General features: G+C 37.6%; 1 non-coding gene across 1 annotated transcript; it reads right to left on the bottom strand.

Moving 5' to 3' along the window:
- Positions 1–9,335: 9,335 nt before the first annotated feature.
- On the bottom strand, positions 9,336–9,442 carry LOC141624735 (small nucleolar RNA R71). The gene has a single exon (XR_012534540.1). It is a non-coding gene; the product is annotated as a small nucleolar RNA R71 (small nucleolar RNA).
- Positions 9,443–24,288: the final 14,846 nt, after the last annotated feature.

The following is a 24,288-nucleotide window of genomic DNA, read 5'->3' as shown; positions in this document are numbered from 1 at the left end:
TGCATGAGTTGAGATCAAAACAAGCAAGCAAATAAAACATGAAAGCATATTAATTTAAGCATGAATCATTCCCCATGTTGGTTTCCCCTAATCACCCATTAACCCTAGCTAAGAGACTACTCACTCATTATCATGTTGATCATGCTAGCAAGGTTGTCAATCATACCAACAAAATGAAACATAATGAATAAATGAAAGTAATTAACAATAATTAAAAAGGGATTAAGAGAATTATACCTACTAATGATTCCAATAATAAAGCAAAGATAAAAGAAGTACTTGAATGCACCTTGATTGAGAGGTTGTCAATCTCCCAATAATAACCCAAAGAATCTTCAATTACCCAAAATAAAGGATGAACAAAAGAGAGATTAAGGAAATAAAACTTGTATTAGAACTTGATTAATTGTTGATTCCAAAACTAAAGAGAGATTTGATTGATATTAACTACTCTAATTGTTGATAAGAAGAACATGCTCTTCTAATTAAACTAATGGGGTATTTATAGTGGAAATTAGGGGGATGCATTAGGGTTAACTAAAGGCTAAACTAGTAATTACACTTTTTAGATTGAGCAGGGAGGAGCCGGTATTTTTCGAAGGAAGGGCTTCTTTCTTCGTAGCTTGGAGAAGAGGAAATCGCGCTGTAGAGGAATCCGGGCGGATTAGGGTCGGGACGGGCGGATTCTGGCGATAGAATCAGAGCGGATTCAAGAGAATCCGGGCGGATTGTGGTGATGGAACCCGGGCGTCTTGGTGGAAAACCGCACGGATTGTGCGGGTGAAGGACGGCCGGATTGTAGACAATCCGCACGGATTGTGCGGGTGAAGGACGGCCGGATTGTAGACAATCCGCACGGATTGTGCCTCAGCAAGGCTTCTTCTTCTTTTCTTCCCTTTTCTTCATAAATTCCTTGGGGATTTCCTTGGGGACTCAAGGATCCTTTCTCAACATTGCTCATCTTCTACCATATGTACAAAGACCTTCTAATCTTGTCTCTCCTTGATGGTTGGTCATTGAATTCGATCAATTTAGTCTTGTTTTGCCATGAAAATGCAAGATTCTTACTCCTTTCCTCCCAAGGGATCAAAATCTCAAAGAATATGCAAAACAAAGAACTAAAGATAATAAATGACCCAAAAATGCACTAAAAAGCATGGGAACAAGGCTACTTCGGGGGCTAAATATGCGCTAATTGTGGTCACATCACGATCGCCGCATTTTATGACTATGAAATATGACAAATGGATGTCAAGACCGCTTTTCTAAATGGGCATTTAGAAGAGGAGGTGTACATGATACAACCCGAAAGTTTTTTGGATCCTAAAAATCCTAACAAAGTATGCAAGCTTAAGAGATCCATTTATGGTCTTAAGCAAGCATCAAGAAGTTGGAACCATCGATTTAATCATGTCAAAAAAAGAAAATGGTTTTACTCGAAGTATTGAGGAACCATGTTTATACATGAAGTTCAGTGGGAGAATGTTGTGTTCCTAATATTATATGTTGATGACATACTACTTATTGAAAATGACATTCCTATGTTGTCTTCCGTCAAGGAGTGGCTAGGAAATCATTTCCAACTGAAGGATTTAGGAGAAGCATAACGCATATTAGGTATCCGGATCTATAGAGATAGACCCAAAAGGATATTGGCATTAAGTCAAGAATCTTATGTTGATAAGATTCTTCGACACTTCAGCATGGACCAATCCAAATGAGGCTTGGTTCCTATGGTTAGTGGGACCATATTGAGCAAATCTCAATCATCCACCGAACGCAAAGATGTTGAACGTATGAAGTTGATCCCTTATGCTTCCGCCGTTAGATCAATCATGTATGCCATGATATGCACTCGTCCAGATGTCTGGTATGCTTTGAGCATGACGAGTAGATATCAAGGAAATCCATGTGAGAGTCACTGGATTGCCGTCAAGAACATCCTTAAACTTGCGAAGGACTAAGGATTCTGTCTTAATTTTTGGAGGTGACTCCGAGCTCTGTGTTAAGGGTTACACGGACTCCAGTTTTCAAACAGATAAAGATGACATGAAATCACAAGCTGGATTTGTTTTAATGCTCAATGGTGGTGCCGTAAGCTGGAGAAGCTTCAAGGAAGCTGTGACTACGGATTCTACAACGGAGGCTGAGTACATAGCAGCATCAGAAGCAGCCAAGGAAGCTATGTGGATCAAGCAATTCTTCGAAGGGCTAAAAGTAGTACCTACCGCCAATGATCCCATTACTCTGTATTGTGACAACAATGGGACAATCTTCCAAGCTAAAGAGCCCAAGTCTAGTAATAGATCTAGACATATACTTAGAAAATTCCATGTAATTAGTGATTTCATCGAAAGGAAGGAAATTGCGATTTTTAAGGTTGGGACGGATGATAACATTACTGATCCGTTCACGAAGCCTTTATCGCAGGCTAAACATGATGGACATGCTATGTCCATGGGACTTAAATGCATGCCAGTCTTATGTTAGATTTTGATATGAAATAAAAGAGTTGTTTTATTTGTTCATATGCATAATCACATTTGTCTTTTAATTTTTCATTACTTTGTCATATTCAAATGGGTTGTAGAGACAAGATTGAACCCCATTAAAGTGAACTAAAATGACATAGTAATCGCCCATAGTCACTTGTTTGAGGTGACGTCTTGAAGTGACTAGAGTGTGATGCGATTGATGGCAAGTTCAAGTGCCATAGAATCATAAGAGATGACTAGTAGATCACATAGGCAGACAGTTTGGAACACTCTGTCGGGCCTAATGACCGCTTATGGAGTTCTGGCAAATTATATGGCCTGGTCATGGCAAAAGCTACTATAGTATTCTAATGAGTCGATTCTAAAGATTGTTCGCTCAAGGTGGCACAGTTTCAGAGTAACTTTGATTTATGTTCCTATGACCTTCGTAAATGGGGTTAAAAGGACTTATTTTGGGCTATGATGAGCTGTGGCTAGTCGAAGGGAATAGTGCGATAGGAATTGTCCACCCCTTGTCAGGGTTATAATAATATCTCAGGGCCACTCGAGGAGTAATGAACTGGAAATGCGTGGCCACACTCGGAAGGTATCTATGGTAGATAATTCCGGTCAAACTATTGTTCTCCAGATCGAGGAAACCACTCTCGATGTGATCACTTGCAAGTACGACCTAAAAGACACCATACATTGAGTGGGAGATAGTAATAGGACAAGAGAATTGGTAATGCACACTTGTCGAGGACAAGTGGGAGATTGTTGGAGTGTCCCCGACAATAATGCGATCACATATTTGATCATATTGAGATCACATTTTTACATCTCATATTAAGAATACATGAGGGAAAGTAATACTTCTTAGTCAACTGGTCCACACATATCGGTAATGATTGGCTGACTAGAGTTTGACATTACCGTCGTACGACGGTGGTGACCAGTTGATCCTCTAAGGTAATACCTATAGGGTAATGCTCTTAATTGATTATTTAGTTAATCGTATGCTGATACGGGTTTATTAAATTCCTTAAAATTGACGAGGGATTTTGTGAGTAAAATTACGTGTCTTATTGTAATTTGATTAAATAAGATTCAGTCTAAGTAATCGGATTGTTTTATTACTTAGATTAATTTATTGTTTATGAAACAATTAAAAATAGAATGAATAATATATTATAAATACAAGTTGTTGTAGTTTATAATTATATGACCCATTTTGCTACAAGTAATTATGAATTAATAATTATTTTTGTATGTCACATATTTAATTATATGATGATTTTTAATATGTTAAAAATACATTATAATGTAACATGTCAAGTAACATGTCACATATGTCACAATTGACAAATGACAAAAATAAAATGGACCTTCATTTTATGGGTAATAACCGGTTTTATGGAGGGAGTATTAGGTTTGTGTTGTCTAATTTATTTATTAAAAAGAACTACAATGATGACCTATTTCATAGCCATGCAAACCTATTATTCTTGGGAATAAAACAAGCTCATGCATTGGCTCATGTCCTCCCATGCTACCCGGTTTCCCAAAGAGGAAAAGAAGAGTTTTCTCTTACATTTTTATTCATTCTATAAGTTGTAAAAAGATACATGTTATATTTTTACTAGTGGTTCCTTTTACTCTACATTTTTGAGAGAACAAGGAGAGCTCATAAAATCCTCCCTCTTGACCGAAATATTCAAGAGCATAATACAATTATTTTGTGTCAATTTTTAAGGTCGTTTTTATTAATACTAGTCTCATATTAATTTAAACTATTAAGGGTATTATCTTGGTACAATCTTTAGGGAGAGATTCTATACTTGAATCTTGTTCATCCATAAGGAAAGCTCAAGAACTAAGTAAGGTAGGTGACCTTACTAGTGCCCAAATATCCAAAATATCAAATGTAAGGAACCGTTTTTCTCCTTACTCTTGTATTTGTTTTGCATTCATAAGATCTTAAAATAATTTTATGACTAATTTAATTATTCACATATTTAATATGATAAGTAATGAGATTTATGAATCCCAACATTGTCGGGATGTGTTTTTGCGTTTTTTTATGCAAGTTTGGGGAAATTATGTCGCATTGGGATGAGTTACACGAGAAACTAACTCGATCGAGTACTTTTTGTACTCGATTGAGAGGAATGCCCAAGAAAAGTGATCGATCGAGTAGATTTAGTTACTCGATCGAAATGTAAAAAATGTGGATTACTCGATCGAGAGGACAGTTGTTCGATCGAGCAGAATGAAAGCCAGAGTTCTCTATAGAGGGGTTTTAAATTACTCGATCGAGAGAAATTGCTTATAACACGCATGAAGTTCCTTTTCTTCATCTTATTTTCATTCTAACTTAATTTTCCTCCTTGGTTGCGATTTTTTGTGCGATTTTCCCCATTTTCCACCCTTAATCTTCCCTTAATATCAAATCTAACATCCACATTATCTTCCGCGTTATTACATCGACAAAAGCCCTCATTTGTACCCTTAAATTTTTTTTTCTGTTGCTTCTAATTTTAGGAATTAGGGTTTTGCGGGTTTTCTATTCGAAATCCATCTTTTGCATTGGTTTTTGTCGATTTTCTTGCTTAATCTCGTGGGTTAATCATCAAGTAAGTATCCCCTTTCATTCCTTTGTTGTTTATTTGATTATTTTTGACATTGTTAATGGAATTAGGGTTTAGGGTTTTTCGATTTTTTTCGAAAATCCGTCTTGTAATTGGGAATTTCGAGTTTTCTTGTTTAATTGATCGTATTTCCCCATTGCTTGCTTGATTGGGATGGATAGTAGTACATTGCCTTCGACTAGCTCGACTGTTGCTCCATCCTCGACTGAGACGGTGGTCCCTGCTGTTACCACCGTCACTCCGACTGTTAGTACCGCTGTTTCCCCTACTGTTTTTCCTATTGTTACTGCTGGTACAACTACTGCTATTGCTAGCTCCGTTTCTGTTAGTGCTAGCTCTGTCTCCGCTGTTTCTACCACTGTCAGTGCTGCCACCGTCTCTGCTAGCACTGCTGCTAGCTCTATTTCTGCTGCCTCAGCTAGTACAGCTGTTGCTTCTACTTCTAGTACCGTGTCTACTCCAGTGATGACCCTTGTTGCGTCATCACCAGCTGTCACAGCCGCCTACCGGGTTGCCTTAGTACCTCGCCCCGCTACTGGACGGGCTTCTTCTTCAGGTACTAGAGGACGGGGCCGCGGACGAGCCACACCCGCTGCTGGACGAGTTACTTTCCGGGCCGGTGAGTCTCTTGACCCGCACCCGACTACCCCGAGGTACGTTTTGTTAACGCTATGCATCGTACTCGTTTTTACGCTTTAGAGAGATGTGACTTTGCTTCGACAAAGTTTCTGTGTCAAAAGTCGCTTGAGAGGTTAGGTATTTACGAGCCCGTAGTTCAGATATTGAACGGGCTGGACTGATTATGTAATACTCCGTATTTTAGTTGGAGTACTCGGTCGAGTACTTGGTTGGTACTCGGTCGAGTGTGTGTTACTCGACCGAGTGCACTTGACCGAGTAAATCAGTTCAGCAAGTTGACGGTTTCTTTTATGTTTTGACCAAGGATATCGTTATAATGCTTATATCATTTCTAGTTCATTTTAACATCTCTAAAAACCATTTTCTAAACCTAGAGAGAGGAAGATGAAGAAGAGTGTCGAGCTTTTCATTGGATTGGAGATTTCTCATCTCTTTCAACCTAATTCGATTTCCGTTTTTGTAAGTCGATTTCATTCTATTGTTTATACTATATTAAATTCTTCATCTTCGAAAAGTTTGAAAAGAGAGTCCTGTTTATTTGATGTATAGTTTATGCATATCAAATCTCGTAGTCAAATTCTTTATGGTTTGTCCTAGGTGATTTATTTATGAACATGTCGCTCAAAAGTCTGCGAATCTGATTTGGTTGTGGAAAATGATTTGAAACCCAAATTTATATGTCGATTAAGTTATGGGCCTTTTTAATACATCATCTTTGTAGAGTCTAGATGACAATAGGATTTGAAATTACTAAAAAATAATGGTTTAAACTCGTTTTATGAATCAATACTTTTTATGCGACGGTTTCTGTCAGTTTTTGGAAATCAGTCTTAAAACGCTTGATAGGTTTGGAATTTGAGAAAAATACGTTGACATTATTTGTAGCTAAGACTCATGGGGTTCAAATCCAATTGGCCTTGCATCAATTAGATTTTTCTGGAATTAGTTATGCATTTTATACCGAGTCTGCCATGTGCTGGAAAATCTGGAAGAGTCGTGTTTGTTCTTTAAATTGACATTCCTATTACGTTATGATGAGTCTAGGTTATGTGCATGATTAATTGATTGAGTAGGTGATGTGACCATAGTTTGAGCATATTTAGTCCCTGAATTAGCCTTGTTCCCATGCTTTTTAGTGCATATTTAGGTCATTTATTGTCTTTAGTCCTTTGTTTTGCATATTCTTTGAGGTTTTGATCCCTTGGTTGGAAAGGAGTGCAAACCTTGCATTTTCATGGCAAAATGAAGCTAAATTGATTGAATTCAGTGACCAAGCATCAAAGAGAAGACAAGATCGGAAGGCCTTTGTATATACTATAGTAGATGGGCAATGATGAGAAAAGATCCTTGCATCCCCGAGGAAATCCTCAAGGATTTTATGAAGAGAAAGGAAGAAAAGAAGAAAGAAAGAAGCTGTAAGAGAATCCGAGCGGATTGCCCACAATCCGCCCGTCCAAGAGGAGCAATCCAAGCATCTTCCTCAGCTGGACGCTCGTCCAGAACCACCCCAATCCGCCCGTCCACCCCGCGAATCCGCTTGTCTAAAACACCCACAATCCGCCCGTCCCGCGCTCTGGACGCTCGGATTGTGTGACAGCAAAATCCGTCTTCTACATGTTTTATGAAGGATGCGTATATTTTTCTAAGACCGGCGAAAAGGAGACCGGAGTCTCCCTTGAGACCCGCGATTCCTCAAGGACTTAATCATCATTTAAGCCCTTAGTAAACCCTAATTTATGTACCTAATCCCCACTATAAATACCCCATTAGGCTAATTAGATTATTAGGTTCTTCTTAGCAATCTCAAGTGTAGTTTATATCAATCAAATCTCTCTTTAATCTTGTAATCAATATTTAATCAAGTTTTAATACAAATCTCATTTCCTTAATCTCTCTCTTGTTCATCTTTCATTTTGGGTAATTGAAGATTATTTGGGTTATTATTGGGAGATTGACAACCTTCCAATCAATCATCAAGTCCTTCTATTATTCTTTGCTTTATTATTGGAATCATTAGTAGATATAATTCTATTAATCCCTTTTTAATTATTGTTAATTATCTTCATCTATTCATCATGTTTTACTTTGTTGGTATGATTGACAACCTTACTAGCATGTTCAACATGATAATGAGTGAGTAGTTTCCTTAGCTAGGGTTAATGGGTAATTAGGGGAAACCAACATGGGGGATGATTCATGCATAAATTAATATGTTTTCATAGTTTATTTGCTTGCTTGTTGCGATCTCAACTTATGCACATGTTATGTTTGATGAAATGCGAGCCTATGAATCCTTGCATTTTTTACCCATCACCTATCTTTTCAATGAGACTTGTAAGACATAAACCAACTCGAATCTAATTAGACCATGCATATAGTTGAGTAGGGAAGATTAAGTCGACTTGTAGGTGTTGTAAAATCTAATCGATTCGGCTCCGGGACCCAAACTTTCCTAGGATTGTAAGATATAAACCAACTCGATCCATCACAACAATAATTGATTGCTTATAATTTGAGAATATGTTTGTATGATCAATTCCCATGAATCCCATATGACCCCATGACACCCTAGTGCCTTTTATCAATTGTTTACATCCCTTTTTAATCATCTTGCTTGTTCACTTTTATTGCTATTTAGTTTATTGATCTTCTACTTCAAACCCCAAATTGTGACACCCTTAGACACCACTAGTTGCAATTGAAAATCTCATCTCAATTCCCGTCCCTTGGGATCCGACCTTTACTTACCTCTTTACTAATAGTAGAGTTGTTTGTGGAGTTATAAATTGTGTTTTGGTCTAGGTGCTCCTAACGACAAGTACCGAAAACTAAACCTCCCAAGGGAGTCCGACCAAAAATGGCGCCGTTGCCGGGGACGGTGTTAACTTGATTTAAATTTTCTTAAATTGTTATTAGTTGTGTGTTTCTTTGCCTTGGGGAAGTAAAACACCTCAAGGTTTGTTCTAATTATTTTCGAGTTGTTTGATGTTTTGCATGTCTAGAAGATCACAAGGTAACTTGTTACCCTTTGATCACGAAATTGAAAGGACTTTGATAAACAATAGAAGACTTGCTAGGAGAACTTTGAGAGGTATTGGCGAGGTTGTAGATATTCAACCAAACACTATTGAGTTCGTCAACCCTTTTGCAAGAGAAGGTGAGGAAAACCCAACACAAAATCCAACACAAAATCAACCCACAATGCCTAAATTTTCATCACATTCTGTACCAACCGAGGAGAACCTACCCAATGGTACTCCCACACCATAACATTTAACCAAGCATTTCATTGCCAAATCCGCATTTTTCCAATTAGTCGAAAGAAGCCAATTTGGGGGGATGCCTAGTGAAGACCCTCACTCTCACATGGAGACTCTTTGCGACTATTGTGATGCGATTTCTCAAACCGGTGTAACTTAAGACCAAATTTGATGGGTCTTATTTCCTTTTTCTCTAATTGGCACCGCAAAACAATGGTTAAAAGGCCTTTATAAGGCTAATCTCGGAATTGATTCTTGGAAGAAATTGGCTCTAGCTTTCTACAAAAAGTTCTTATCCACCGGAAAAGACTAACATGTTAAGAGCTCAAATTACGGGCTTTAAGCAAAGAGATGAAGAATCCTTGTATGAAGCTTGGGAGCGATTCAAAGGAATGTGTCGCTCATGTCCTTATCATGGACTTAGCGAGTTGTTCTTGGTACAACAATTTTGGAACGGTCTTTATGAAGACTCAAGAAACATTCTCAACATGGGATCAAATGGAATGTTCACTGAAGCTGACGACAATAAAACTTGGAACAAGATTGAGGAAATGGCGGTCCATAAATAACAATATAGTAGACCTCGCAAGGCTACTAGAGGAGGAAAGCATGAAGTGGACTCTATTACTCAATTGGGTGCTCAACTTAGTGCTCACATTGATACCATCAATTTGATGTTCGAAAACGCTATGGCTAGACTTGAAGAAGCCTCAAAATCACCAAAGCAACATGTTAATGCCAGGACGGCATCTTCATCAATCCTAAGTGGGATATGTGAGAATTGTGGAACTTTGGGACATGACCAAAGTGAATGCAGGGGAACAAATGAACAAGTGAATGCTTTTCAAGCATACAAGAGTGGTACCCCTTATTCAAACTATTACAATGAGAACACCAAATTCCACCCAAATCTCTCATACAAAAGCCAAAATGTTCAAAACCCTCAACCAACATACACCCCACCTCCCATGAGAAACCAAAATCAAAGACCCTTTTACAACAAAAACTAAGGTTACCAAAATCAAACTCCATACAATCAACAAAATGACCAAGGTTTTGATGTTCAAAAAGTGGTCCTCCAAATGCAAAAGAATCAACAAGAGTTTTTCACTCAAATGCAAAAGGATAGTCAAGCAAAAGAAATCACCATCAACAACATCCTAGCCCACACCAAAATGTTGGAAACCCAATTGACTCAACTAGCATCTTCAAGCTCACAAAGACAAAAGGGGAAATTACCACCTCAAAGTAATCCCCCAAGACATGAAACGGTTAGTGCCATTCACTTGAGAAGTGGTACGTGATATGAAGCACCAAAGAAGCAAGTTGAGGATGAAGTTGTGGAAGCTAGTGAAATAGAAGAAGTTGTGCAAAACTCCAAGGATGGAGAACCATCAAAAGAAGAAGTTTCAAAGAAAAATGAAGACAAGGCCAAGGAGAAGGAGCCCATTGTGATTAGACTTCCTTTTCCAAGTCGTCAAGCCAAGCCCAAATTTGATGACCAACTTGGAAAATTTATGGAGATTGTGAAGAATTTGGAAGTCTCGATTCCTTTCACGGAATTAATCAATCACGTGCCGGCCTATGCAAAGTACATGAAAGACATCCTTACGAAAAAGAAGTTGATCCGGAAGCTTGAGACTATCGCCTTCACTAAGGTGAGTAGTGAAGTACTTCAAGGGAGTTTACCTCCAAAACTTAAAGATCCGGGAAACTTCTCAATACCGTGTACCATTGGCGACACCACGATCAACAAAGCCTTATGTGATTTAGGGGCTAGTGTGAGTGTTATGCCATACTCGGTGAGTAAAAGGTTAGGGATGGGAGAGCTTAAATGCACCAATATCACACTCCAAATGGCCGATAGATCGACGAAGACACCATTCGGAATATGGAAGATGTTCCCGTAAGAGTTGGGAAATTTTTCATCCCGGTGGACTTTGTCATTGTTGACATGGAAGAAGACTCCAATATTCCAATCATTCTAGGTTGACCTTTCTTGCACACCGCGGGTGCGGTGATAGATGTGAAGCATGGAGAGCTCACTCTAGAAGTGGGAGATGAAAGCATAACTTTCAATCTTGACAAGACCATGAGAGCTCCCCGTTTGCATGAACCATGTTTTATGGTTAATCATTATAGCTGGAAGGATGATAGAAAGAAGTTGGAATTCCAATGAAAGAAGAAAGTCGATGATGCTCCATTCAAAGAGCAAGGAAATTGTAACAAAGAGAGCTTGAAAAGCTCACCAAAGTCAAGCAATGAAGAAGAGGGCCTCATTGGCCAAGACAAGAAAGTGGGAGAGTTGTCTCTATCAACTCAAGAGATCTTTAGTGACCAAGTAGATGAGGTTTGTGGTCTTTGGGACGATGAGTTTGAAGGGATTTTCAATCCCTACATTGGTAATGCTATCGATCAAGACCAACATGAAGGACAACAAGTGCAAAGATCTATTGAAGATATTTATCATGATAATGAACAAGGTTTTGACTACTTCTTCAAGGTGTTGAGTAACATCAACAACACCTTGTACATGCCCCCATGACATCTCACTAAGGATGAGAGTTTGGTGGAGTCCTCTCCAAACCACCATTTGTATATATTTCTAACTCCCTAACTTGCATTTTAATTCTTACATTGCATTTTTGTCATTTTTGGATTTTTATGCTTTGATCAAGATATTTATCATTTTTTAGAGAAGTAAGAGAGGGACTAATGATTTTATTGATGTGTAGTGCTTTAGCTTAGTGTGGGGATAGCAATTGCCTAAGCTACTCATGCCTTTGTAGTGCCCCTACAATGAAGAACGCGGGATTTGAAGAATGAAAATGACACGGGATATGCAAGTGCACGGATGGAACTGAATTCGGGTAGACCAGGAGGAATCCGAGCGTCCTTATGGGTAATCCGCTCGTCTTATGGGAATCTGAGCGTCTGTGGAAGAATCCGTCCGTCCAAATGAGCTGCAAAATGGAAAATTTTGGTCTGTTAGAGAATCCGAGCATCCCAGGTGAGAAGACGCTCGTCTGAAAGAATCCGCTCGTCTTTGAAAGAAGACGCCCGTCTTTTTACTAGTGCAGATTAAGAAAATTCGCTGTAACAGAATCTGCTCGTCTCTGAGGGAATCCGCTCGTCTTGAATTGCAGAAATCTGCCCGTCTTCACTGAAAGACACTCGTCTTTAGGCGAGATTTACGGAAGCCAAATACAGCAGAATCCGAGCGTCCCGACGTAAATCCGCTCGTCTTCCCCCCTACAGTTTTGAAATTACGGGTGTTTTAAATACCCCTTCCAACATTCATTCATTCATTCAAACATTCAAACACTACCCATAAACCCCAAAACCCCAAAACCCTCATCCTCTCCATCACCAAAAACAAAATTTCCTCAACCAAATCCAACAAAATCAAATCCAAACTTCCTTACAACAAAAATTAATCACTCCTTTTCCAACAATAATCAATCCAAGCACCAAAATCTTCAACCTTTGAGTCGATTTTTGAAATACAAAGGCAAATCCTTTCATCTTAAAATCGATTTGGGTATAATTGGAAATTGAAGTTTTCAATCTTTTCTTGGTATAATCATCAATGGCAGGAACAAAAGGGTCAACAAAGTCACTCAAGGCAAAGGTACTCTCAAAAAGGCAACAATGCTTTCAAGCAAAGAAAGCTTCAATGGCTATGGTGGTTGCTAGTGCAAACTTGGAAGTTCAACAACAACAAGATCCTCCCTTGGAAGCAACAACATCAACAACTCCAGAAATTGCTCAATTACCCAACTATCCGGAGGTAATTTTCATTTCTAACTCCCATAGGGATACATTTGCCAAGTATGCTAAGAAAGCCATTCTACCCACCAAATTCATATGTGAAGATGCCTTGAACAAATTGGGTGTCCTTGAACAAACAAAAGCCTTCTTTGAAGCCATGGGGTTGGGAAAATTGTTTACAACAAGAGAATTGACATACCCCTCCCTTACCTTGGAATTCTTAAGTTCATTGAAAGTGACTAAGGTAGAGACTAGAACATATATCGAGTTTCGCCTTGCCAATGTGAATAGGCGCATCACCTTTGATGTTTTGAGTAAAGCATTAGGTCTTAGTGATACACCATATTATCATAAGATGCCCGAAAAATATGACCCCGCTCCTCTTTGGGTGGCGATGTAACACCCCCATTTATTTAAGGGCTTGGACTAGGACTCCTCAGATAAAGAAGGGTGTTACCATCTCGGAAACCCAAGGCAGTAGATAACAAAGGAAAAATAAACAGTACTTTAAATTGAAAGTTATAAATGTTTACAACTCAAATGGAACATGTCTCAAAACTGTAAATAAAGTCTGATAGCTAAACTGAAAATAAAAGTGGGCTAGCTCTAAGTCAGGTGATCCATGCTCTCTCCCCGCCAGCTCCATATGTCTCAACAACCGTCAACCGCTCCCAAGCAAATGGATCATCACAGGCGTACACGAATACACAGGGTCAACCGCGAGGTTGAGTAGGTAATACGATATAATAAAGAATGCAATGATATGATCCTCCAATCTCAACTCCATCACACACATCCCCGGAACGCCCAGCCATACCGATCCCCGGCAGACTAATCAAATCGACCGTCGTCGATATACCAGCTCGTAGCTGAGGACACCAGGACAAGTCCTGCAGAACCCGCCTGGGCCTTAATCACGATAATCTCATCTCCTCCACTCCAACTCCAATGCATAAGAAATGTATAAAATATATGAACAATAATGCTCACGAGATAAATAAGATAAACAGATATGTCATATAATCACCGAACATGCCAACTCTTTATAATCGTAAGAACTCGATCAGTGTATTCCCCTACCTCAGTACTGCAGTCAAATGGACAGATGCTCAATAATATTCCACAACAAATTCGCCCTCTAAAAGATAAATAAATGATAATGATTACTTAACTATTCCCGTTCCCAAAATAGAAGGTTACCAAAATTAGAAACTTCCTAACATGGAAAGTTTCCTTAAATGGAAACTTCCCCGATATAGCAGTTTTCCATTTTAACCAACCCGACTCAAAACCCGTCTCTAATTATATAAATGACTCGGGAATTAAATTAAATAACTAATAAGATAAATAAAAGATTAAACGAATTATACGATTAAGAAAAAAAACCGAATCAAACATTGAACAACCCTAACAACCCGACTCCCACAACCCGTGACTTCACACTCGCCCAAACCCTCACGCGCCGCCTGAACCACCACGACAACTGTAAACAGCCTCCACACACACGGTTCACTCTGTTTTCCATTAAATCGTATGTACACTCCTTCCTTCTCTCGCATTTTCACTCACCACTATGCCCCCATACCACCCCTAGCCACCACCGTGGTCACCACTGACCTACGGTGGTTCTATGGGTGGTACCCGTGTGTTCTCGTTCACCCATGAAACAACACCAAACCAACCCAAAAACTGCTGCTGAACACGCACATATATCCCCTGTTTCCCGTCGCCACCGCAAACTGTCGATACAAGGTCCTCCGGTCACCAAACACAACCCCACAACCACCACACTATACTATCAACATCCCCCTACCATAACCCATCTACTTGTACTAAGACACAACCTAAAACCGAACATGAATTACGAATAAAAAAAACGAAACAGAGTATTGGTACGTTATTGCTACTGTCGACATTATGGGGGCTGTTGTAGCAGTCACGGTGGTGTCATGGTGGTTTAAAGATGACAAACATGTTATTCGTATTACAAGGATTACCCATAACAAGAAAACTCAGATTCGAAGGTCCTAAACATACGAGATACATAGTCTTAAACTTACAGGCGCGCATGGATGTTTACGAGGATGGTGACGGCTGTGTTACTACTGCTTTCCTTCTCTTCTAATCACGGTTGTCACTATAGATTAGGGTTCTTGTTTAGTTTGGTTTAGGAGAGGCAGATGAGGTGATAGAGGAGTAGGGTTTCCATTGTGAATGTCGAAGGTTACAACTTTGTGAATGTCGATGGATAGGTGAATTAGGGTTGTATGTCGTGTAGTGTGTTGATGGGTTAACGGGTTTATGGTTGTGTTACACGGTTCATTGCTACCACCATCCAAGTCCAAGCCCATCACTAAAAGTCCGTCACGCATCTCTAGGTAATTGACCTCTATTTACCGTCCTCTGCTCGTAACTTAAAATAAACGAGTACATATAATTTGTTTATACTAATTAAATTAATTATGAGAATATAATTTTATTACAACTAACATAAAATATATAAAAATTAGGATTTAAATATAATTATGACTTAAATAATAAAACAAGTATAATTGAGAAATAAATATAAATATGAAATATGTTTAATTATAATATATTATCAAAATTAAAGAAATACGAATGAAATGTCATTTTATGAATAATCGTCAAATATAAAATGATTATGAAATACGAAATAATCGTAGGATTACGATTTATAAAATAGTAATGATTTATTTAAAATACTTTATACACATCTGTTTGAAAAAAAACGCGTATAAAACAAGGTTTGACTATCGTTGACCGAGGCTAAAATACGGGGTATTACAGTCTTCCCTCATTAAAATGAACTTCGTCCCGAAGTTCACCACCCCGTAACGATAACCAAACATCCACAAGCATAAGACAAACACAAGTAGTACATATACATAAGCTCTAAAACGCGAAGTGTTATATTCTATCCCCCTTAAGAAACTTTGTCCCCAAAGTTGAACATACGATGTAAGTATTTGGCACTTAAAGAACCACAACATTGACCGAATAATAACAAATTAAAAAAGAGACTCCATGCATGGTCAATTCTCATCGACCCAATCATAACATACCACTTAGCCAGGATCGTAAACCATCAAGATTTTACAATCCTATCCTCCTTAAAACATGGTTACGTCCCCGTAACCCCATTATAAAATTCCACATCCAATGTTCAAGAAGATTACTGAAACAATAGACACAAATCATCTGATAAGCTAATTACTCTATACTGGCAACTAGCATCCGACTTTTCAAGCAACAAAACACACTTGTCAATTTCATGCTACGCATTACACAAAATCAAGGTAACAAATACTTGGATGCTTTGACACCAAATTAACACATTTACATCAATGTAGACAATCAACTAACTCATAGTTCATACTTGACGAATTAAAATATTTCATATCAGTAATCATATCATAGAAGTAAAATCCATATTTCTGCAAATCAGGTTTAGAGAAAGACACTAGGCAAAATTCAAGCAATGTAATAGCGTTTGTATAATTGAGACTACTTTACATAAAACTCAACGAAACAAATAAGATTATATTATCATATAGCAAGGTTCATACTCATACCATATGCCTACCGTTCATGCTACAGAATTCATATCAGAGTATTACATGGTTACATCACATAATTCATATTTGATTAAACTTTTATATGAAACTCACATAACTTACAATTTCAACAATCAAACATCTTGCAACAAATTTTGCGAGCTATTATCGTTTTTAGGAAATATAATGAATTAACTAATCATAGGAAAGAGAATCAATTGCAAAGCTTAAGGAATTTATTTATAACAAATTTTACAACTCAGTTGGTCGGAACAAAAACTTTACTGCAATTAGACAGAAAATTGGGCAACTTGCAAAAATCACTATTAAATAACGACTCGTTAAGATTTTACGTGGCTTATCATTTTGAAAACGTGAATGAATATTCTAAACAGTGGAGTTGGAATTATTCATAAACAATAAACACGTTTTAAATGGTTTCTTTTTCAAAAACATGGGTCGAAACAGAACTGTGCAGTAACAATCTGACCACTGTCAACTAAAATATTTATTTCTCTCAAAATATAATTCATATTAGCATGAAACTAAAAGCATTGAAAAGCTAAATCAGAATGTTATCACACATAAAATTTTCACCATCATATAGAGAACACAATTTAAATGGCAGCCTGTACAAACAAGGTAACATTCTGGAATTTATTAAAAAATTTTGGTTCCTTTAAATTACTTCACATTATCACACAACCATTCTTACTCCAACACATGTTACATATCATTTGAGGCATAGAAATCACGTTGCACCATATACATGTAATTGCCATCTAGAAAACGGTAAAGATTGCGAAACCGAAAATAAAATCAACTAAATAACTCAATAATCATGTATGTATAGACAATGCATTAGTTTCTCATCGTAACAATCACAACTTATTTACATACGAAAATATATCCTAGAAATCACTAAGGTGTCACTTATTGAATACTAACCTTATAACTAAATTAAATGTATATAAATAGACGTAAAAATTGGCATGAAATTTTCAACACACAACTATATAACATTCATGGCTTAGGGCAACACCTTCCACATACCACTAGACATGGATTGCTAAGGCAATTAGTAAAATAATAACAATCATAAATCTCAAAATTCGATCACATTTGCCTAGTAAGCAAAACAAGAAACTCTTGCAAAGAATAAGACATTCAACAAGAAGTATATACACACTTAGAATAACAACAAACAATTATCAACGGACACGACACCCGTTTCGGTCTACTAGCTTTACACATAGGACTTAACTTGATTCTTCATCCTGTAACAACATAGCCTGGTTGGCTCTACTAACCATTCCAGTCAATCATGGTCATATCCCTCCTACATCTAACCTCTTAGGTAGCTATAGCTTATGGTGCCTCTATCATCAACTCATTAAACATATCATTATATTATATCTCTACCTAAGGGTTCAGGGATCAGAAAGCCGCATGCATATCATCATATAATTCATAATTCACAACTCATGTCATCCATACACTAAAATTTCACTCAATTATTCAAATAAGTCAGCATGCCAATATCAACCATATTCTTTCATTGCACATCTTTAACCATGTAGCACATCATTACTTACCTCATTCCGCTCCTGCAAAACTGTTAGTATAGTATAGGCAAGGTCTGATCCTTTATTTTGTTACTACCACCTCTCCGCATCACTCAAGGGTTACCAGGTTAGACTGAAAGGGCCAGTGGCTTGGTTTGAGGGGGCCCCTAACTCATTCCAATCCTGGGGGCTCCTAACAGTTACTAGCCTGGGTTCATTTTATTTGACTCTTCCTATGTTCATTATTTTTGATCATTTGTTTTTAGGCATGAGGATCGTTCGCTCTGATTTCACTTTGTAACACCCCCATTTATTTAAGGGCCTGGACTAGGACTCCTCAGATAAAGAAGGGTGTTACCATCTCGGAAACCCGAGGCAGTAGATAACAAAGGAAAAATAAACAGTACTTTAAATTGAAAGTTATAAATGTTTACAACTCAAATGGAACATGTCTCAAAACTGTAAATAAAGTCTGATAGCTAAACTAAAAATAAAAGTGGGCTAGATCTAGTTCAGGTGATCCATGCTCTCTCCCCTGCCAGCTCCATATGTCTCAACAACCTGTCAATCTGCTCCCCAGTAAATGGATCATCACGGGCGTACACGAATACCTGTGGTCAACCGCGAGGTTGAGTAGGTAATACGATATAATAAAGAATGCAATGATATGATCCTCCAATCTCAACTCCATCACACACATCCCGGAACGCCCTGACCATACCGATCCCCGGCAGACTAATCAAATCGACCGTCGTCGATATACCGGCCTACCAGAATCGAGGACACCAGGACAAGTCCTGCAGAACCCGCCTGGGCCTTAATCACGATAATCTCATCTCCTCCACTCCAACTCCAATGCATAAGAAATGTATAAAATATATGAACAATAATACTCACGAGATAAATAAGATAAACAGATATGTCATATAATCACCGAACATGCCAACTCTTTATAATCGTAAGAACTCAATCGTGTATTCCCTACCTCGATCGTGAGTCAAATGGAGATGCTCAATAATATTCCACAACAAATTCGCCCTCTGAAAGATAAATAAATGATAAATGATTACTTAACTATTCCCGTTCCCAAAATAGAAGGTTACCAAAATTAGAAACTTCCTAACATGGAAAGTTTCCTTAAATGGAAACTTCCCCGATATAGCAGTTTTCCATTTTAACCAACCCGACTCAAAACCCGTCTCTAATTATATAAATGACTCGGGAATTAAATTAAATAACTAATACGATAAATAAAAGATTAAACGAATTATACGATTAAGAAAAAAAACCGAATCAAACATTGAACAACCCTAACAACCCGACTCCCACAACCCGTGACTTCACACTCGCCCAAACCCCTCACGCGCCGCCTGAACCACCACGACAACTGTAAACAGCCTCCACACACACGGTTCACTCTGTTTTCCATTAAATCGTATGTACACTCCTTCCTTCTCTCGCATTTTTCCATTTTAACCTTCTGTTTTCCAAAATAGAAGGTTACCAAAATTAGAAACTTCCTAACATGGAAAGTTTCCTTAAATGGAAACTTCCCCGATATAGCAGTTTTCCATTTTAACCAACCCGACTCAAAACCCGTCTCTAATTATATAAATGACTCGGGAATTAAATTAAATAAATAATACGATAAATAAAAGATTAAACGAATTATACGATTAAGAAAAAAAACCGAATCAAACATTGAACAACCCTAACAACCCGACTCCCACAACCCGTGACTTCACACTCGCCCAAACCCCTCACGCGCCGCCTGAACCACCACGACAACTGTAAACAGCCTCCACACACACGGATCACTCTGTTCACTACTACAGAATTCATCAAGGACATCAGTGGATGGACATCGGATTTTTGAAAAAACAGATGTAATAAGTTTGCACATCGGATTTTTATAAAAGTCTGATGTAATTATATTATATGGACATCGGTTGTTATTTTCAACCCATGTCCATTATAATGGACATCAGATTAAATTACAACCCATGTCCATATAATCCTCAATTTGGGCGCAAAATTAAAACAATCTCCGTCTTCCATATTCCTCAGTCCTTATTCCTTACTTCCTTCTGAAAACTATAACCCTCTCACTCATCTCACAACTTCCATCTCCCGAGTACCACAAGCAGCCGCTGACCATAAACTCGTCGGTCGTCGCTGACTTTGTGAGTAGCCCTTTCATCTATCACCGGTATACTCTTAATTGGCCACAAGCGCTCAGCCACAGTTCAATCAATTACAAGGGTTTTCCCCACATCTCAGATCTCAACTTTTATTTGTAAAATCAGGTCGGTGAGTTACACAATCTCTATTTGACTTATTAGCAGTAAATTACTAGTCGTTTTCTCTAATTGTAAGTTTTAATGGATTGATTCTTTGGGTTCTTTGACTGAAATCCCCAATTACTCAAACCCTAATTTTAATTTTTGTTAATTTCATTTTCAGTTCTCTTTTTTTCTCGTCACTTATATGATTACTTGGTTGTTAATAATTGATTTCTCGTAATGGCATTTCTGGGTCTACCATTAAGAGTGATTCAAGTAATGCGTCCAGGTAAAATGAGCATACATTCGGGGAAGCATGGTGTAATAAGAATAGTAAACAATGCCAGATATTGGAAGTGATTCATTATTTTTAATATTTGATTGCTGATTATCAATCTGATGAGTTAGGGTTCATATGATATTTGGGTTCTTGATTGTGTCCTCTATTGTATCTCAGATCTTTCACTACTGTCGTCGGCACCGATTCCGCTTTCATCTATAGGCGTTGTTTCGACATCCTTTTAGATCCTTGGTGCAACAAAATACCTTTTGGTGTGTGATTTACATTTGATTTATTGTTTTGATTATTAATTTGCTAGTGATTTTTGATTGATGGACTAACATTTATGTGGATTACGACTATTACATCTAATGTATGGTCATGTTATTGGAATTTAATTCAATTCTATTACCCCCTCCGTCTCAATCACTTGTTTGCCTTTGATTAAAAAGACCTCGCACAGAATTATAAAGGCAAACAAATGATTGAGACAAAAGTAGTATTCATCTTAAGAATTCTCCTGTGCGTTTCATCCATTAAAAGTGTGTTTGGTGAGATCCCTTAGAGGTATTAAAGGTCATAGTTAGTTCATTGTGTTTACTTAATGTAGTGTTTATTATAGCAAATAATTCTGTAATTAAATAAATTATTCAATGGTATTATCCATTTTTGTTTTCCTTTACTTTTTAAAGATTATTGCAAGTCTCTAATGGAGGTTTAATGCATTTATTTACTTGTTTCAAGCAAAAGAAATTTTTCAACAGAGACTACTTGTGTCTTTGTAAGTTGATGTCTTGTTAGTAATGCTTATGCCTAGTAGTGTTTATTGAGTTTTCATTTTTCGACATTTGAGTTCCTATTAACTCAAAAATGAACTTTTTCCCGAATCCTTGGGGCATTGATCTATAGAGTTAGCTACTTAGCTTACTTTTGCGCATTGAGCAACATTCGAAGGCCATTGCATTAGAAATTTCTGCTTTTGCAAAAGGTTCAATACCTATCTTGCTTGTTTTTCTATCTTATAGAAATCACCTACTATTTAATTTCTTGTCAAAGGTTGATATCAAAGTTTAACTGCTTTTCATTTCATTTGATCAAAGGTGTTAAAATGATAGCTTTTCTACCTTTTTAGGGGCTTTCAATTGTAAGGAATGCTCATGAATTTTAAAATTGTCAACTGACTAAAATAAAAAACAGAAGGGCTAAGATAGGAATGCTGCTTCTTGGCAAACTTTATTCCTCAACCCTTATAATACAAGTACATCTAACATTAAGATTTATCCAAATTAATTTATCCATATCAAAATACTTGTGGGCATACTTGAATGTTGTATCTTCTATTCTTCTTTCTTGATTGTTTTCTCTTACCCCAAGAGAGATTTTGAGAAAATTGTTGTCGGTGGTGCCATTTGCCTTGACTTATCATATAGAGGTTTATTGTTATTGTTTAATGTTATTGCTGTAGATGGTTACTCTTTCACATGAACATGTCTGTCTTTATTGAGTAGGATACTTTCACCAATACTCAACAGTCTAAATCTTGCTGTTTTGGCATAATATGGTGTAAAATGCTGTAAATAGATGTTGTTTTACTGTTATAAGATCTGAATTGCTGAACAATCTTGTTGTTTTGCTAAAATATCTTTGTAAAATGTTCTTTTTTTCTTTGTAGTTGAGACTGAATTGCGAGAAAAATCTTGCTATTTTCTTTGTAATATGGTGTAAAATGTTGTGAATTCTTTCTTTGTTTTGTTGGATAAGGTGTAAATTTCTTTGAAAATTTGTCTTTGTTTTTTTTTGTTATATGTTGTAAAATGCTGCAAAATATTGTGGTTTTGCCATTTATTATTGATTATCATGTAAATAAGTTACAAATTATTTACAGTGATCATTGGATGCTCGTTGTGACTATTTATTGATATGCACATAAATAAATGTTCAACTGTTTAGAACATTAAAAATGGCAACTATTATTGGCTGACAATCATTTATTTGAAACCATGTTTATATTTAGATCGGTAAGAGTATACGGCTACAATGGTGGGGAAAGAATGCGTTCTCAAGCACCGCAATGGCTGCAACATAATGTAAGTTGTTGCTTATTATGACGACAAATTCAATGTCTGATCATCAATCACTTTTAATTGACAAAGTCATGTTATTGGTTTAATTCTTGTCGAGTTGTTGTTTTAGTGTGCTCGTCAACAAGGTGTTGTAGAATGCGGGTACTACGTCATGAGGTACATGCTGGAAATCGTCACGCGTTCTAATCCAACAAAAGCTATCAATGAGGTCAGTTTCGACATTATAGCAAAACTCGGTATTTTTTCAAGTAATTATCCTACTTTGACTGCGCCTATACGCATTGTGGGCGAAACCGCCGCCAATTCAATGAGCTAGCCGCACCCTCTTCCCTTAATTATTAGCTTATATGAAGCTGCCCTTGTGAGGCCATGTCGATCGCCCCATTGTCATTAATATGCATTACGGGTTTTCAAGACACCACGCCATATTCACAAGAAGAATTACACGAGGTTCGGGACTTGTGGGCGAACTATTTTCTCAATATCTAGCCGTAGATAGCTAGCTAGCGTAGTAATGTATTAGGTAGTTGCATTTTGAAAAACTGATTACATGATCTGCAAGACCATATGTTATGTTGGCTGGGATTTGTTATGCCCTTTGTTGTTGTTCGTTAGTTGTTGAATTCGGATGACGGAGACGGTTGCGTTGTATGTTGATTGGGATCGGTTTTTATTAATTGAAATCGATCATTTTGGTTGAATGGCAGTTGGCATGTTTTGTATTAATGTTTTGGCATTCAAATTGGTGTAATGCAATATGAATTGGCCTGCTCTTTTCAATTTTTTTTTTTTAAAAAAAACAATATAAAGGACAGCGGATTTATAAAAGTTCGATGTAATTCTAGCTTCAAAGGACATGGGCTTTCTATAAAAATCTGATGTACATTACACATATGGACATCAGATTAATGTTAAAATCTGATGTTCATTACTCATATGGACATCGGATATAATTAAAATCCGATGTGCATATATTAATGGACATCGGTTTAAAGTCCCATGTCCATTACACCCCATATGGACGGGACTGAACTCTACATCGGCCTATAATCCGATGTCCATGTGTCTAGAAGTCCGATGTCCTTCATGATTTCTGTAGTAGTGGTTTTCCATTAAATCGTATGTACACTCCTTCCTTCTCTCGCATTTTCACTCACCACTATGCCCCCATACCACCCCTAGCCACCACCGTGGTCACCACTGACCCACGGTGGTTCTATGGGTGGTACCCGTGTGTTCTCGTTCACCCATGAAACAACACAAAACCAACCCAAAAACTGTTGCTGAACACGCACATATATCCCCTGTTTCCCGTCGCCACCGCAAACTGTCGATACAAGGTCCTCCGGTCACCAAACACCACCCCACAACCACCACACTAGACTATCAACATCCCCCTACCATAAACCATCAACTCGTACTAAGACACAACCCAAAACCGAACTTGAATTACGAACAAAAAAAACGAAACAGAGTATTGGTACGTTATTGCTACTGTCGACATTATGGGGGCTACTGTAGCAGTCACGGTGGTGCCATGGTGGTTTAAAGATGACAAACATGTTATTCGTATTACAAGGATTACCCATAACAAGAAAACTCAGATTCGAAGGTCCTAAACATACAAGATACATAGTCTTAAACTTACAGGCGCACATGGATGTTTACGAGGATGGTGACGGCTGTGTTACTACTGCTTTCCTTCTCTTC

The sequence above is a fragment of the Silene latifolia genome, chromosome X, assembly GCF_048544455.1.
Source record: "Silene latifolia isolate original U9 population chromosome X, ASM4854445v1, whole genome shotgun sequence".
Classification (NCBI taxonomy): domain Eukaryota; kingdom Viridiplantae; phylum Streptophyta; class Magnoliopsida; order Caryophyllales; family Caryophyllaceae; genus Silene; species Silene latifolia.
The sequence above is the reverse complement of the archived record's forward strand: the minus strand, read 5'-3'. Positions and strand labels throughout refer to the sequence as shown.